Source organism: Glycine soja, chromosome 9, assembly GCF_004193775.1.
Source record: "Glycine soja cultivar W05 chromosome 9, ASM419377v2, whole genome shotgun sequence".
In the NCBI taxonomy this organism is placed as follows: Eukaryota; Viridiplantae; Streptophyta; class Magnoliopsida; order Fabales; family Fabaceae; genus Glycine; species Glycine soja.
Window position 1 is genome coordinate 17,790,265 of NC_041010.1, and position 18,357 is coordinate 17,808,621.

Consider the following 18,357-nt stretch of genomic DNA (forward strand, 5'->3'; position numbering starts at 1 on the left):
ACCTTATATGCAATGGAAAATAAAATCCATAAATTTCATAATTAGGGTTCATGCATAATTGAGAGAAATTAAATCATTCCTAAATTTCATAATTAGGGTTCATAGAAAAATTAAATCATTCTTGGAGAATTATAAATTTCATAGCACATGCTCTGATACCACATGTAAAAATTCTTAAGAGGTATCCTAGACTATCAATTATAGGAAATAACAGGATCTTGAAACCTATGATTCTCACAAACAATGAAAGCCCAATTACAATTTAGTCCTTAATCATTAATTATTTATTTATTAGTCTCTACTAAGTCATATGCCTCTCACGTGAGACATTAATTCTAACATTATCATCCCCAAACAAATGGCCAAGCAGAAGTTTCAAATAAAGAGATAAAGCGAGTACTTGAGAATATTGTTGTGTCATCAAGAAAAGATTGGGCTTTGAAGTTGGATGATGCTTTCTGGGCTTACAGGATTGCATTCAAGACTCCCATAGGCTTGTCACCATTTCAATTGGTCTATGGTAAAGCATGCCACCTATCGGTGGAGTTGGAGCACAAAGCCTATTGGGCCCTCAAGCTGCTAAAATTTGATGAAGTTGTAGTTAGAGAGAAGAGGAAGTTACAATTGTTGGAGTTAAAAGAAATAAGAATGAACACCTATACATCATCCAAAATTTATAAGCAGAAGATAAAGGCATATCATGACAAATAGCTATAGAGACAGAACTTTTAGCCAGTATAACAAGTCATGCTCTTCAATTCAAGACTCAAACTATTCCTAGGAAAGCTGAAGTCAAAGTGGTCAGGGTCGTTCGTGATCAAAGAAGTAAGACCCCATGGAGCTATGAAATCGATGGACCTTACGGCAAGCACCCCGAAGAAAAGATGGATCATCAATGAACAATGCTTAAAAATTTACAATGAAGGCCAGTTAGAAAGATTAACAAGTGCTGTCTGCCTGAATGATGCATAAAATGAAGAACAATGTCTAGCTAAAGACGATAAATTAAGCACTTACTGGGAGGCAACCTATTTTTATTGTAAAAAAACCTCGCTAAGCGTGCAGGTAATTCAAATTCTGGAGAAAATACCAATGGACGTTGCCCTTGGTGTGCTTAGCGACCACTTCTCACTAAGTCGCCATCCACCTCATCCCTAATAGACCCACATATGTAGATGCTCCAGTCCATCCACCAGGGCCATCAGATTATTGTTTAGGGTCTTGACAAACTCTCAGTCCACCTGGGGATGGATCCACCACTAATGACCCCAAAGGCCTTCATCCAACAGGTTGCTTGTTCAGGAGTCAAGTCCTCTACTGATGGAGGGTGAGCCCTCTAAGGTTAGAGATACCACTAAATTCGGATCTAGGGATGACATCATTGCAGATCTGGCGGCTAATTGGGACCCATGGACAGACTTGGGTTGAAGAAAGCAGAATTTTTTCTTTATTTTTATTTCTCCCAAATAATTGCATGGTATTTATGAAGTCATTATTGATAAGGCTTTCTCTAAAGCACTCAAACACTTTTGCAAATTTTTCATCATTCTTAGACTGTTAGAATAATTACATGAGGTGGAAATGATCAAGGTCTTGTTTCTTTTTATTTTCCAACCACTTAACAAAAAAGCCAACTTTTGATAAGAATTTATCTCTTGCACCTTATTTGAGCCAAAAATGATAATTATGGTTTTTTCAAAAAAAAAACCCTAAGTCATGTTATGCCCCTAATTTGGGGGAGGGTTAGGGTAAAGATTGTCTTAAGAAGGTAAAACAACACTTAATAAGGCACCCTCAAAAAGCTTTTAAGTCCAAAGTTTTCTTTCCAAAAAAAGAGAAGAAAAGAAGTAGAATGATAAGGGCATAAAATAAATAGGTGCTATAAGTATTGTTAGAACAATGAGAGGCTGAAAAACAAATAAGCATAGGTTGAATAAGTAGAAGTTTTTCTAAGATAAATGCTCTCTTATAACCTTAATTTTTGAAATCCCATAAAAACCATAATTTCTTTTATTAGTCAGGCCACATTACAAGCCCATAAAAGTCCTTAGTGATCCACAAAGTGTAAACATGATAACTTTAACTAAGATGAAGTGTAAAATTGGGAACATTAATTCTAGATCGTAGAATTTTAAACACTCATCCAAGACACTTGTGCGCAAAGAGAAACACTAAAGTCTTGTGAGAAAAAGTAAGACAAGCTGACCTGATTGGTTTTTTTACTAATCAATTCTATCTTAATGTTTGTTTATGCTTCCATTGCAAGATCATGGCAAATGCAAGAAGGTCCAACTAATGAAATTTGAAAAATTGTAGCTATTGAAAGTGTTGAAGCATTCATAGCCTCCTCTTATTTTTAATTTTGCTTGAGGCAAATTTTTAAATTCAGGGGATTTTGATAACTGTTAAATATGAGTTGTTTTTATAATCAAAATAACCTTAAAAATATTTATTTAGCATTTATTTATGCTTAATTATTAAGAATTGATGTTTTTCTTATTTATGACTTGCAGATATGAAAAGGAATGATTAAAAGCCAAAAAGATGAAAAAAAATAACAAAAACATGAAAAAGATAGATTTTGGCATTAGGTCAAGCCCAAGACGCGTGCGCGCTTAGCGCGAAAACACACATTGGTGCTAAGCGAGAAAAGGCGTGTTAAGTGCGAATATAGGCACCAGCACTAAGCAAGTAGCACAAACTTAGCGCGAATACAGGCACCCACGCTAAGCGAGTAATGCAGGCTTAGTACGAGTACGCAGACCCAAGTTCACTCCAGCAACTATAAAAAGAGGGTCAAGCCAAGAAGAAAAGACACACCAAGTCATAGAGTACTCTAATACATACCTAAAGCCTGAGAACTCTCTCTTAGAGAATTCTTTCTTCTCTTCCATTATTTTATATTCCCTTTTTTCCACCCCTTCTCCTTCATCAGTTCACTATATCCCTTTCAAGTATAAGACCCGTATGGCTATGAGAGGTTAAATCCTTAGTTAGGGTCTGACAGACCTAAAAAGTCAAAAAATGTATTGTATGCTCTATATCTATCAATGCAAACAGGTATTTTGTTTCCTGTTGTCCTTTCTCATTTTAATTTTATGTATCATTCATCCTTGCATCATTTTTAGGGGTTAAGTACTTGACAAAGGATAGTTCTTAATATAAATATAAAGAAGGTCTTATATGCATCAGTTTTAGGGATTAATCGCTTGACAAAGGATAATTTCTAATAGAACTAGAAGGAAGGAATATCTTAATAAAATCATTGTTAAACATAAAATGATTACATTATGCCCATGCATCAAAAGCAAACATCTAGAATTAGAGCTTCATACATTTTATCTATTGAGTCTTTGCAAAGACATTTGGGAGATAAATAGCTAAGATATGTTTGTCATCGTGAGACATCAGGGGCAAGTATTCTAATAGATATGGGTAGGAAAAATTCACCTAATTGATAGAGAAAAATCTAAAATAATACATCTTAGGCAAATAAAACATGTTAGGTCTTAACATTCTCATCTCATTGAATTCCCTATTATTTCTTTTGTTTTCTATTAATAGTTATTATTTTATATCCTGTTCTTTTAAACTCATCTTTTATACCTCATCTCATCTTCTATTTTTATAAATTGAAAATTATCCAACACAAGTACAAAACAAAGTCCTATGGAAATCTACACTCGGACTTTTGAGTCTTTACTACTTGAACATTTTGGTACACTTGTCAAACGATCAATAATGGATAAGTGCAAAATAACCTCTCTGGGTTTTTTGTGGTCTTTGGTGTGTTCGAACAGCAACCTTCAACCAACAATCACATTCAACAACAAACTTGTTAGCACCACTATTGGAGGAAGAGTTTCAATATGGCTACCACACTATCATTACTTCTTTTTCCATCGAAACAATCATGTGTCTCTCCACACCCATTTTTGATATGTTTGAATTTTCATAGGACTAGAAGAATGTTGCAAAAGAGTTTTGTATTTAGGAGAGGAGGAAGGTGGAGAAGAAGATATAAAGGAGGAAGGTAATCAATGTAACCTTTGGGGGAAGGGGTTCAATTGTCTAAAGAAAAGGAGAAAGAGCCTATTGTAAAAAAAAATTACAATGTCCAAAAAGGACAAAATGTTTCATAAGTTTTGGCATATATAATTCTACTTATTTAAGATATTTTTTTAACATCTGACCATGACCATTATATGACCGATCCGATGAGCAATCCAAGTTAGTTAGACCATTGGTTTACAGTTGAACTAGTGGGTCCAAATTTTAAAACTATGCTAGTAACATAAGAGATGAACTTTAATTTGAATTAACGTGATTAATATGTAGTGCACTTCAATTAGAATTTTCTCAAAAAGATGGTAAAAAAGTAGAAAGGATAGAGAGAGAGAGAGAGAGAGATGAACCAGTTTCATGGAGACAATATGTGTCTATACTTTAGTCACGAGGTTCCATGTTCATACTTCAGCTTCCATGCAATTGAACAAACGATAAAAACAAGGGTATAGAGCAAGTAACAAGAACCCTCTAATATTCTTGTGTAATCGGTTTTTGATTTTTGAAGGCCATAAAAGCCATTCTAAGAAGTACAAGAAATGAACTAAACTATTGCTGATGCACTAGTTTGGCGGGGCTGTTGTGGATGATATTTTTGTGTGTTTGAAGCCCCAATTAAACGTTTTTATGGATAAGGTTCCCCTTAGGAAAAGCCGAAACTAAACTTGGTCAGAGTGAGTCACCGTATACATACTTCTTCAATGGGTGATGCTAGGCAATTGCTTTTCACACCCAATGTTTTCTCTTATACATCCAACATTTTTCTTTTTCCAAAATTACCCCTGACATTTTTAATCCATATGGACCCATCCGTATGGGCCCATATGAATTTTATGAATTAATTTAAAATCAATGGCCCATGCAAGATTCAAACCTATGACTTTGTTATTAACATGACGTTCTAACCAATTGAATTAATAGATCAATTATGTTATAAAATAATTAATATCGTTATATATAACACTAAAATTTTTAATGTATATTTAATGCACATTTAAATTTACATAAGAAATTTTATGACAATTAATTTTCATACATTAATTTCTAATGTATATTTAATACACATGTAAACTTACATAATAAATTTTATGACAACTAATTTTGGTGCATTAAATATATTAGAACAAAATTAATTGTCACAATTTATTTTTATTAATTTACATGTCCATTATGTATACATTGAAAATTTTAGTGTTATATATGATGACATTAATTATTTTATAACATAATTTATCTATTAACTCAATTGGTTAAAATATTGTATTAATAACCTAAAAGTCACAAGTTTTTGCAAGTACAGATTATGAATCCCTAAGTTTGTTAGGGGTAATTTTGAAAAAAATAAAAAGTACTAGTGCACAAGTAATTTACTGGATGCGCAAAGCAATTCCCGTGATGCTATTCTCACTGTAATTTTTGCTCTTGCCACCTAACTTGGAAACATGTTTCCAAAAAATACACTAACAAAAATAAATTTCCACAATATAAAACAACTAATTTTATAAGAAACTACACAAAATAACTTGATTGTAATGAAATTTTAAATGCTTTTCAACTTCTAATTATTTTAAAAAGTTGAAACACAGGCATAGAAAACATTTTATAAATGATCATTTTACAAAAAAATGATTCTTGTTATGAAAAAAAATTGTTACAAACGGGCCTTTAGTTTATTTGCATCGTCAACTTTCAAGGTCAAACCAGTCATTAGACATGCAAACTTGTTCACCTTTATACCTCTCAACAAACACACCGAACTTGTTTACATCTACAAGCTTCATGCAGATAAGATTTTATTGCATTTAGCCACAAATTTTATTATAAATAGCAACAGTTCTCTGATGCAATATACATGATTATTTAACTTGGTCTAATGATAAATTGTATTAATTATGTCTCTAAAGTATGAAAATAAAGCTCATTCAGTAGCCAATCCACAGCTCCACACAAGTTCATGACAACCCTTTCAAAGCTTCAACTTGATAGCAGTTTGAACATCCTTATCACCTCGGCCACTGAAGTTAACCACAACCTTGGCTCCATTAGGAAGGGTTGGACACACTTTCTCTAGATATGCCAATGCATGAGATGTTTCCAGAGCTGGAATTATGCCTTCAAGTCGTGAAACTCTCTTAAAAGCTACACATACAAAAAATCCAAAAATAAGATACACAAACAATATCTGATACAAGAGAAGCATTTACATCTAACCACAAAGAAGAGTATAATATAACCATTTCCTTAAATGCAATATGATGGAAAATGGCAAGATGTGGTGGATACAATGGAATTATGTGTTAGCACTTTTTTACTACCCCATTTATAATATTCCCACCAGTACCTATATATGCTTTATATGATAACAAAATTCATATCAGGAAGCACACACGCGTCTAGGAGTTAAGAGATAAGTAGTGAGATTACATTAAAGTGGAAGTTGTATGTTTGCAACATTGATTGGTACCAATTGATACCAACATAGAGCAACATGAAACTCCTAGAAATTAGGGTTATTTTTGCTTGCTGAAAATAGGTTTACAGTTTAGTCCCGGTAAAAGTTTTCAACAAGTGATTGATGTTAGACAAGTGACCTCAGTTATATTAAGAAGGGGGGATTAAATTAAGATACAAAAACTATTCCTCAATTAAAATTTTCACTCTCTTTTTGGATTAACAATGCACCCTTAATATGAATTTACTCAAAAGAAAATTCAAAATAAATTTCTTCAAAGCAAAAGATAAATAGCAATAAATAAAAGAAGTTTAAGGAAAGAGAGAAATGCAAACTTAATTTAATTGGTTCGATCACTTCTCATGCTTACGTCCAGTTCTTAAGCAACTCACTTGAGATTTTTCACTCTTTTTGTAAAACTCTTTTTACAAAGTCTAAACCACATAGGGATAATTCTTTCCTTGTGTTCAAGAATCCTTATAATTTAAAAGACCCTCGGTCTCTTAAACAATTTCCTTTGAATAAGAAGAAGAAGAAGTTTCTCTCTTTAAGAGAAAGATATTACAATTGAAGATCAATCAAGATTTCTTATTGAATATGCAAGTGTTAGACCAAAGAATCTTTTTTGAGACGATAAGACATTTCAGTTAAAAAAAACTCTCAAAAAATTTGTGTCCCAAGTCACCTTTATATAGGCCTTTGATGATCATTCAAAATTATTTGAAAAGATGTGATTGTTGGAAGTTATTTTAAAAAATTTCTCACTGGTAATCGATTACCAAAATGGTGTAATCGATTACACAGTTGTTTTTTGAAGAGTTGTAACTCTTCACATTTGAAATTTGAATTTTAACTCCAGTAATCGATTACATACACTCTGTAATCGATTACAGAATTTGAAATTTAAATTCAAATTTCTAAAAGTTGTTTTAAAACATTCAAAAACTTATGGTAATCAATTAGAAGCCTTGTGTAATCGATTATAAGCTTTCAAAATTATTAAAAACATTTTAAAACATTTCAGTAAGCATTTTGGCCACTGGTAATCGATTACTAGAGAGTAAATATCTCTTTTAAAAGCTTTTGAGAAAAACCTTTGGCCATAACTTATGCATCATCAATTTGGAAACTTCTTTCTAAGACTCTAGAGACTAACTTCATCATTTATCTTGGATTTCTTGGAGTCTTATTTTGGATCAAACTTGAGAAGCACGTTTCTTTGACATCATCAAAACATCATGATATCTTTGCTTCTACAATTGAGATGAGAGTTATCATAGTGTACACCAATGCAAAGGAGAGAGAGAAAAACAAATCACAACTGAAATTCAAAACCTATGCAATTTCCATTTTCCACTTTATACTAAAACTACTTTTTATGTAATTGTGTATGTCTATTTGTGTGTTAAATAAAGCAACAAGCTCAAGGTAGTCCTACCTTCCAATGCTTCTTCATATGTGATGCTATGATATTCAGCACGCCCTAAATCTTTCATAAAGCTATGTTTCGAACCCACACCAAGGTAGTCCAAGCTACACACAATTTGGATGTTGTTGAAAACATAATTACACAATCAGAACAAGTAGAATTGTAATGACCAAAACAAATGATATAACAAATTATCAGTCAGATGAATTACCCTGCACTAATTGAGTGAGGCTCAACTATTTCTCCATCATCATCTTGCAGCAGGTAGCTCATAGCTCCATGTAAAACCCCAACTTCTCCCTTTGTTAACGTTGTCGCGTGCTTGCCACTGTCCAGGCCAAATCCAACAGCCTCCATGCCAATTAGCCTAACATCTTTGTCATCAACAAATTCATTAAAAAGTCCCATGGCGTTTGAACCTCCACCAACACATGCAATCCGTCTGGTTTCCCTCCCCACTTTTCCAAAGCTTGCTTTCTAGTCTCCTTGCCAATCACAGCATGAAACTCTCTTACCATCATAGGATATGGATGCGGCCTAGCAACATAACACAAAATATAATGAGTTGTCCCCACATTAGTTACCCAGTCCCTTATAGCCTCTGATGTCGCATCCTTCAATGTAGTAGTCCCAGAATGGAAGGGTCTCGCCTATATTACAAGATTATCCTATTAGATAGACCAACGTGTAGACCATTTTTTCAAATGAAGACAGATATTTAAATTCAATATAACAAGATTTGAACACACATGGGGTCGCATCACAACACTTTGTCCAATGTAGAGAAAGAGCATACAATTCCCAAATTAACAAAGTAATAAATAAATCCAAGTGTTTTTTCATATAAATCAATCAACACTTAATCTTTTGATGCTACAATTAGTCACATAGAGCTAATTGTATTAACACAATGTTGAATTTTATCTTTTTTCATTTGCTTATGGAGTGAATAGGCAATTTAGTCCCTGAGATTGTATCCATTTTGCATATTAGTCCCTAACTTAATATTAAATTCAAAATAGTCCTTATCTTTGCATAAGTGTTGTAAAATAGTCCTTCCGTTAAATTTTAAAATAACGCCGTTAGTGAGGTCAATTTTAGTGCCACGTGGACTATCCGACGTGGAACTAAAGGATGACGTGGCATGACACGTGGACGTGTCTCTTAAAAGATGTCACGTCATTTAATGATAACAAAACAAGTAAATAGCCAATTTAGTCCCTGACTTTGTACCCATGTTGCATATTAGTCCCTAACTTAATGAAAAATTCAAAATAGTCCTTATCTTTTGCATAAGTGTTGCAAAATAGTCCCTAACTTAAAAGATGCCAGAAATCATGCTTAAAGTGTCCATGCATTGCAAAGGTTGTGTCTTGCACAATTTTTGGCGGCGCAGATTCCTCCTTGGATTCCTTGTCATCTTTTGATTCCTCTGGTTTTTTCTCTTCTTCTTTCTTTTCTTCTTCATTTGTTTTTTTCTCCTCCACTTTGTTTTCCTCTGGTTTTTTCTCTTCCTATTCAAAACACAAAAAAAAAAATCAAAACCCAAAATGATACATCGATGGTAATTGAAGAAAAAAAAAGAGGAAAAGAGAATGGTTATGCAGACCTCGCCCATTGGTGTTGACGGCTACAGAAATAAGGTTGTTGCTTTGGATTTTTGGTTCTTTTTATTTGTGCAAATGTGTGTGGGTTCTTTTTCATATATATGCCTCAATTGGTTCAGAACCATCAAATTTGAAGAAGCCACTCATTCTATCATCATCAAATGACGTGGCACTAAAATTGACCTCACTAACAACGTTACTTTAAAATTTAACGGAAGGACTATTTTGCAATACTTATGCAAAAGATAGGGACTATTTTGAATTTTTCATTAAGTTAGGGACTAATATGCAACAGGGGTACAAAGTTAGGGACTAAATTGCCTATTTACTCGTTTTGTTATCATCAAATGACGTGGCATCTTTTAAAAGACACGTCCACATGTCATGCCACGTCATCCTTTAGTGCCACGTTGGATAGTCCACATGGCACTAAAATTGACCTCACTAACGGCGTTACTTTAAAATTTAACGGAAGGACTATTTTACAACACTTATGCAAAGATAAGGACTATTTTGAATTTAATATTAAGTTAGGGACTAATATGCAAAATGGATACAATCTCAGGGACTAAATTGCCTATTCACTCTTTGCTTATGACATTCTCATGTCAGTGTCACTATCTTGTCCCAAATCTTACATATCTCTATTTTTATCATGTCTTTTAGCATGATGCATCTATACATATACAGTACAAAACAATTCTCCAAAAAATGACATACATCAAGTGTAAGCCACTGGATCAAAAGTTGTTTCAAAAAAGTTTTAAATATAGGTACTTAAAGACTGAGGTGAGTTGAGGGAAAAACTCACTCTTTCTCTCTTAGCTTTTATTGATTTCAAAATGATACATATATACAAGACACAAGAGAGAGAGAGAAAGACTATTGACAGTGACAATTCACCGTTGCCTTTTGAATAAAGCTTACCAACTAAGCTACCAAACATAGATAAATACTAAAATATTCAACACTCCCCCTCAAGCTGGAGCATATAAATCATATGCACCAAGCTTGAAACATATAGTCTGAATTTTGGGTCCTCTTAAGGACTTAGTCAAAATATCCGCTAGCTGATCATTAGAACCAATGAACTCAGTGACAATCTCCTTGGACAGAAGCTTCTCTCGTATGAAATGACAATCAATCTCTATGTGCTTAGTCCTTTCATGAAAGACTGGGTTTGAGGCAATATGAAAAACAGCCTGATTATCACAATACAACTTCATTTGCAACTCTTCACACAACCTCAATTCTTGCAAAAATTGTTTAATCCACATGAGTTCACAAGTAACCATAGCCATAGATCGATATTCAACTTCTGCACTGGACCGAGCGACAACAGTTTATTTCTTGCTTTTCCAAGAAATAAGATTTCCTCCAATGAAGACACAATAGCCTGATGTAGACCTCCTATCCATGGGACAGTCAGCCCAATCAGCATCACAATATCCCAATAATTGCGTATTACCCTTGTCTTCATACAACAACCCTTGTTCAGGAGCTCTCTTAACATATCTCAGAATACACATGACAACATTCCAATGATCCAAATGAGGATTCTGCATAAATTGGCTAACCACTCCCGCAACAAAGGAGATATCAGGTCTAGTAATGGTGAGGTAAATGAGCTTTCCCACAAGCCTCCTATATCTCTAGGGGTCAGGATAAACTTCACTTTGATCTGCCATGAGCTTCAGATTTGGATCCATAGGGCTTTCAATAGGTCTACAATTCTGCATACTTGTTTCTTCTAAAATATCAAGAGCATACTTCCTTTGAGATATCACTACACCATCTCCTGATTGAGCCACTTCAATACCAAGGAAATACCTCAAATATCCCAGATCTTTGGTCTGGAAATGACTGAATAAGTGCTCTTTTAGCTAGACAATCTTAGTAGTATCATTCTCTGTAATCACTATGTCATCAACATAAACCATTAGATAAACACATTTTTTAGGAGATGTATGACAGTAAAAAACAAAGTGATCAGCTTCACTTCGTTTCAGTCCAAAAAGCTGAACAACATGACTAAATTTACCAAACCAAGCTCAAGGAGATTGCTTCAACCCATAGAGAGATCGGTGAAGGTTACACACAAGGCCATACTCCCCCTGAGCAACAAACCCAAGAGGTTGCTCCATATACATATACTCCTCAAGATCACCATGGAGGAAGGCATTTTTAATATCAAACTGATGGAGGGACCAGTGACGGATGGCAGCCATAGCAAGAAACAGACGAACAGTGATGATTTTGGCTACAGGAGAGAAAGTATCATAGTAATCAAGGCCATATACCTGTGTGTAGCCTTTAGCTACCAAGCGAACCTTAAGCCGATCAACCTTACCATTGGGCCCAATTTTAACAATGTAGACTCGTCTACAACCCACAGTTGTCTTACCAGGAGGAAGAGGAACGAGCTCCCAAGTACCATTATTTTCAAGAGCTTGCATTTCATCAATCATAGTCTATCGCCAGCCAGGATGATCAAGTGTCTCATGGACAGTGGAAGGAATAGTAAGGGAAGACAATGAAAAAACAAAGGAACCATATGAAAGAGACAAACAGTGATAACTTAAGAAATTATAAATAGAATGAGGGTTACGAGTAAAGCAAGTACCTTTCCTGATGGCAATGGGCCAATGTGAGTCAGAATGATGAGAAGAAGTGGAAAGAGATGAAGGATCCATGAGTTGAGAACTGGTTGAAGAAGAACAAGGATCACGAGGAGAGACTTCAAGTACTGGAGATTCAATCTGCCTTGTCCTGTGTTGATCTATAATCAAAGGTAGAGAGGCAACTTTAGGTGAATTTGATGGAAAAGATGGGACAACACTGACATTTTGGTCTAAGTTACCTAGAGGACAAGGAGAAGGAATAGGAAGAACTTCCTGGAGAGACGAAGTATGGTCTACGGAGGGTGAGAAGAAGGGTATGTCTTCAAAGAAAGTTACATCTACAGACATGTAGTATCGTCTCGTGGTTGGAGAGTAACACTTGTAACCTTTTCGAAGACGAGAATAACCCAAGAAGACACATTTGAATGACCTAGCAGAAAGTTTGTCTAAACCAGGAGACAAATCATGGACAAAACAAGTACAACCAAACACTTTAGGAGAAACATGAAATAGTCGATCATGAGGAAAGACAATTGAGTGAGGGATTTGGTTTTCAACAGAAGAATAGGACATTCTATTAATTAGGAAACAAGCAGTAAGCACCACATCTCCCCAATGATGTGTAGGAACATTAGAATTTAGCATTAGGGAACATACAGTTTCAAGAAGATGATGATTCTTCCTTTCTGCTATACCATTTTGTTGTGGTGTGTGAGGACATGTGGACTGATGTAGAATACTTTTGGAAGACAAAAAGGAAGAGAGATCACAAGAGGAATACTTTTTACCATTATCACTTCTGAAAATTTTAATTGTTTTTCCAAATTAATTTTCAATCTCATTGTAGAATGACATGAATATAGGCAAAAGTTCAGATCTGTCTTTCATTAAATAAAATCAAGTACATCTGGAGAATTTATAAATGAAGGTTACAAAATATCGAAAATCAAAAGATATAACACGACTTGGTCCCCAAATATTAGAAAGAATGGTAGAGAAAGCCGAATTACATCTTGGTACAGTTTGAGGAAATGATGACCTGACATGTTTTCCTAGTTGACAAGACTCGAAAATTCTTAAGACTAGGAACCATCATCTTCAATTTTGGCAAACTTGAATGACCCAAACGATCATGCAAAAGTTTGGGTTTTGAGATTGCAAAACAAGACCCAGGTGGATTGGATTCCAAGTAGTAAAGTCCTCGTGATTCATGTCTTTCTCTAGTCAGTCACCCCATCCCATGTTCCTGAATAACAAAAGAATTAGCAGTAAAAGTTACTGAACAATTTAACAAACGAGTTAACTGACTTAATGAGGTTAGATTATAGGGACACTGAGGAATGAATAACACAAAATTTAATTTCAAAGAGGGAGACAATGAAACTTGATCACTTCCTTGAGACGCAACCTTGGAACCATTAGCTACAATAACAAGGTGAGGAATTTTTGGAAAGGAAAAGAATGAAAAGAAGGACTTATTACCAGAAATATGATCAGAGGCACCTGAGTCGAGTATCCAAGGACTAGGACCTTCAATGAATTGAGAGATACATGTTGTTGAAAAACATGATACAGATGAGGATTAAGCTTGACTGTTGGGTTTCTTAGATTTAAGCTTCAAATACTCCTGATACTCCTCATCAGAGAATCTAGACTCTTCTTCCTCTGATCTAGAGACATGTGCGACCTTGTCGTGAAACCCATGCAACAAATAGCAATTCTCTTGGGTGTGACACATCCTCTTGCAATAGGTGCAATGAGGACGTCCACCCCTTCCACTGCGACATCCTCTACTATTGCGATCGCCTCTTCTACCTCGAGACGCAACCATGGTTGACGTCTCCACACCATCAGCAGGATTCTCATCCTTCAATAAAATGAGGCACGCGGAGAAGTCTAGTGATGAGGGAATCCATTGATGGAACCTGGTCCCCAGTAAGTACTTGATCACGCACACGATCAAAGTCTGAATGTAAGCTCCTCAGAATGAGGACCATGTAGAACTTGTCAAGTTTCTTGTTCACTTCTTCCAATGAATCAACTACAAGGAACTTTCTTAGCTCTTCTACGACAGCCCAGGCCTTGCCCACATGAGCGATCATGTCATGGCTGGTTTGCTTGGGAGTTGTAACCTTCATGATTGCATCAAACAAGCTTTGGATATCATTAGCAAAGATTTCTTGGGCTTTCTTCCAAAAAGAACAACATGATTTAAATGATCGAAGGATCTCCAAAATATCTGACTCAACTGATTGCCATAACACAATGCAAAGTTGATAGTCAAGCTTCTCCCATTCAGGTCTTTTATCGTCTGGAACAGAATCTGAAGCTTTCTCCAAGTGGTCATGGTGCCCTTGACCGAGAAACCACAACTCCACGGAAGCAGACCACGAAAGATAATTCTTCCAGTTAAGTTTTGCAGTGGTGATGGTTGGAGTCCCGGAAAAGGAGAAAACAGGTTCAGAGGAGGCCATTTCAAATCCAAACAACAAACCCTAACATGAAAAAGGGAGGACACACAAGGGCTGACGGAAAAGCATGCCGGAAGCGAGAGGTGAGGCCTGAAACGTGTTCAGGGACTGACGACGAAGCTGTCGGGACCAGACGGGTCAGCTTTCGACGGTGGCGCGGCGGCGCGTGGGCTTCACGCGCTGGAAATCGCACGAGACAAAGGCGGCGCGTGGCGATGCGTGGGAGCTCCTTTGACGGCATGACTTTCAGGGGTGAGTCACGTTTTTCGAGGCGATCCTAACCCTGGTCTCGCCAGAAATGACAGCTAACGACGGACGAAACCCGCTCTGATGCCAACTTGAAGACTGAGGTGAGTTGAGGGAAAAACTCACTCTTTCTCTCTTAGCTTTTATTGATTTCAAAATGATACATATATACAAGAGCCAAGAGAGAGAGAAAAACTATTGACAGTGACTAACAATTCACTACTGCCTTCTGAATAAAGCTTACCAACTAAGCTACCAAACATAGATAAATACTAAAATATTTAACATAGGTATTAGGTGTGTAGAAAAAAAAACTTTGGAACTTTCATAACAAACTATGTAGTTTCAGAATATTCATAAATTATTCTGTGAATAAAGCTGATGATTGAAATATAGAACAAACATATTCAGTTTATTTTATCCATTAGTCAAGCTCCAAAAAATATGTGTGAAAGACGTTTAGTGTATGTCTAACAAAAGAGGAACAATGAATAGTTTATTCATGGAAGGATCCTATCTCCTATATGTAAATTAAAAGGGAAAAGAAACAAACAAACAGATTAAAAGACATTTATACGCAAAACACACTATGCAAACCCACAAGATAACATTTGCATTAATTATAATGTTTAATTTATAGAGATAATCTCGGGAGGCACAGTAGATGTCATTAAAAGGATTAACAAATAATGACATCTATCACCACAATAACAAATGATATACCTCAGCACCAAGAAGACGCATTCTGAAAACATTGAGAGCCTGCCTTTCCATATCCTGTGCCCATATAAATAATGCATTCTAAACCAAATCGAGCACATACAGTAGCAGTGGCAACTCCATGCTGACCCGCTCCAGTTTCAGCAATAATGCATTTTTTGCCCAACCTCTTAGCAAGCAAAGCTTGAGCAACAGCATTGTTAATTTTGTGAGCCCTGGTGTGATTGAGTTTCCCTCTTCAGATAAATGTGAGGCCCTTCACCATTAGGTCTCTTGTAATGCTCCGTCAACCTTTCAGCAAAATAAAGAGGACTCTCCCGTCCAACATAATCTTTTAGAATCCCAGCTAGTTCTGTCTGCAATTGAAAACATCCATCTCAGAAAATTTCCATTGTTTTTCCTTCCAGGAAACTACATTTCATTTTATGGCTTCTGAATGTAGTTAACATACAATGAATGAGTGACGTGCAGGTATGTAAGAGAGACAGAAAGTTATTCTTAATATAATTGAGAAAAGATTGACATGGAGTTCCAAATTGTTTACTTCTGTACCAAACTCGAAAAGTAAAGACTAAGAAATGCTCCAAAAAATCAAATGGTACACATTCAAGCAGTCACAAAAATGTATTCACAACCATCAGAAATTGAAGAAACAATATTTAGTAGTACTTCAAAATAACAAGGTCAATCGTAAGTAATCCTTAGCTTCTGCTGCGGCAGAAACTCACGATTTTAAATTGCAATTGTGGTTTTGTTGTGAACCTTGTTATTGCGGAAAAGACAAATGTGGTTGGGTAGCCACAATTGCGGTAGCAATACAGTCACAAAGACCCCCAAACACTGGCTTCTGTACCCATTTTTTAAAACCTTGCACAGGTAAGTTTCTGGCGATGCCCGATTTCCATGGCCAGAGGCTTCAATTTAACAAACAAAACCATATTCCCAAACATGCTAAACTTAAAAAAAATAAAAACAGCTACAGTGACCATCACTGCCACATTTCAACAATCAAGTTGTGTGCCACACCACCAAATATTATGCAGAATAAAAACCAAAACTTTCACCAAAAAAAATTTAAAACAATGAAAACCAAAAACTCATAGCCTAAAACCCCACATTGCAAAGGATACCCATATCCACCTAAACCCAATGAAACCACTCCACACAACCCAAAATCCAATCCAACAAACAAACAAACCCCATTACCCCAACCAAATCACACAATACAAAAGCATCAAAGGTTTTAGTTTTCAATGACAAAACCTGAAACTCTTCATCAGCAGAGAGGGAATAAAAATTAGCCTCAAGCTCAGTGAGAGCATGCATCAGAGTCTCAGGGACATACTTCCCTCCAAACTTGCCAAACCTCCCAAACGAATCGGGTCTCTGAAGTCACTTAGTCCATTATGTTAGCCACCAAGGGAATCAAGGAGCTTGAAAAGAAATTTATGAAGAAGCATGATAAAGGCAAAGGGTCATTAAAGAATAATGACAAATCTTTGCAAATCCAGAAGAAAGGTATCAAAGGGCAATAATTGTCAATTTTATGAAATTAAGACATTTCCAAAAGGATTGCCTAAAATGTAAGTCTTGGTTCGAAAAGAATGGTGAGCTTAATACTCATGTATGTTTTGAATCAAACTTAAATGTAGTTTCCCATGATACATGATGGATTAATTCTGGATGTATGACTCATGTTTCTAACATTATGCAGAGATTCCTTACAATCCAAACCATAAGCCCAAATGAGAAGTTCATTTTCATAGGGAATGAAGTAAAAGCTCCAGTGGAAATAGTTGAAACTTATTGTTTAAAATGCAACACTGGACATCGTTTAGATTTACTGGAAACTCCTTATGTACCTAGTTTATCTAGGAATTTAGTTTCATTATCTAAACTTGATGTTACTGCATACTCTTTTAATTTTGGTAATGAATGTTTTAATTTATTTAAGCATAATCATCTCATTGGTACTGGTATTCTTGTGATAGTTTATATAAATTGGAAATAGACAGTTTGTATGCTGAAACTGTTTTAACTCTGCATCATAATGTTGGCACTAAACATAGTTTAGTGAATGAACGATCTGCTTTCTTGTGGCATAAACGTTTAGGTCACATTTCTAGATAAAGGATGGAAAGATTAATAAAGAATGAAATTCTTCCTTATCTAGATTTTACGAATCTAAATATTTGTGTGGGTTGTATTAAGGGAAAACAAGCAAAACATACAAAGAAAGGAGCTACAAGAAGCACTCAACTTCTTGAAATTGTGCATACTGATATTTGTGGACCTTTTGATGTTAGTTCTTTCGGAAAGGAAAGATACTTTATCACCATTATTGATGATTATTCACGTTACGGTTATGCCTACTTACTGCCCGAGATTTCTTAGGCAATGGATGCCTTAGAAATTTACTACAATGAAATAAAAGGGCAATTAGACATAAATGTGAAAATTATTAGATATGATAGAGGTGATGAGTATTACGGAAGATATGATGAAACTGGGCAACACCCAGGTCCATTTGCTAAGCTTGTTCAGAAACGTGCATTTGTGTGCAATACACAATTCCCGGTACACCACAACAAAATGGTGTATCAGAAATGCGTAATAGAACTTTAATGGATATGGTTAGAAGTATGTTAATCAATTAGACTTTACCCGTATCTTTGTGGATGTATGCCTTGAAAACTGTCATGTATTTGTTGAACAGGGTTCCTAGTAAGGCAGTTCCAAAGACACC

The 18,357-nt window shown here is 35.5% G+C and overlaps 1 long non-coding RNA gene and 1 pseudogene across 1 annotated transcript; both read right to left on the bottom strand.

The window, feature by feature from the left end:
- Positions 1-216: 216 nt before the first annotated feature.
- Positions 217-4,671, bottom strand: LOC114367386. Its single transcript, XR_003657177.1, has 2 exons — positions 4,416-4,671; positions 217-579 (listed from the first exon to the last, which is right to left on the bottom strand). It is a non-coding gene; the product is annotated as an uncharacterized LOC114367386 (long non-coding RNA).
- A 1,360-nt stretch (positions 4,672-6,031) lies between these two features.
- Positions 6,032-16,997, bottom strand: LOC114425156 (annotated as a pseudogene).
- Between the last annotated feature and the right edge of the window lie 1,360 nt (positions 16,998-18,357).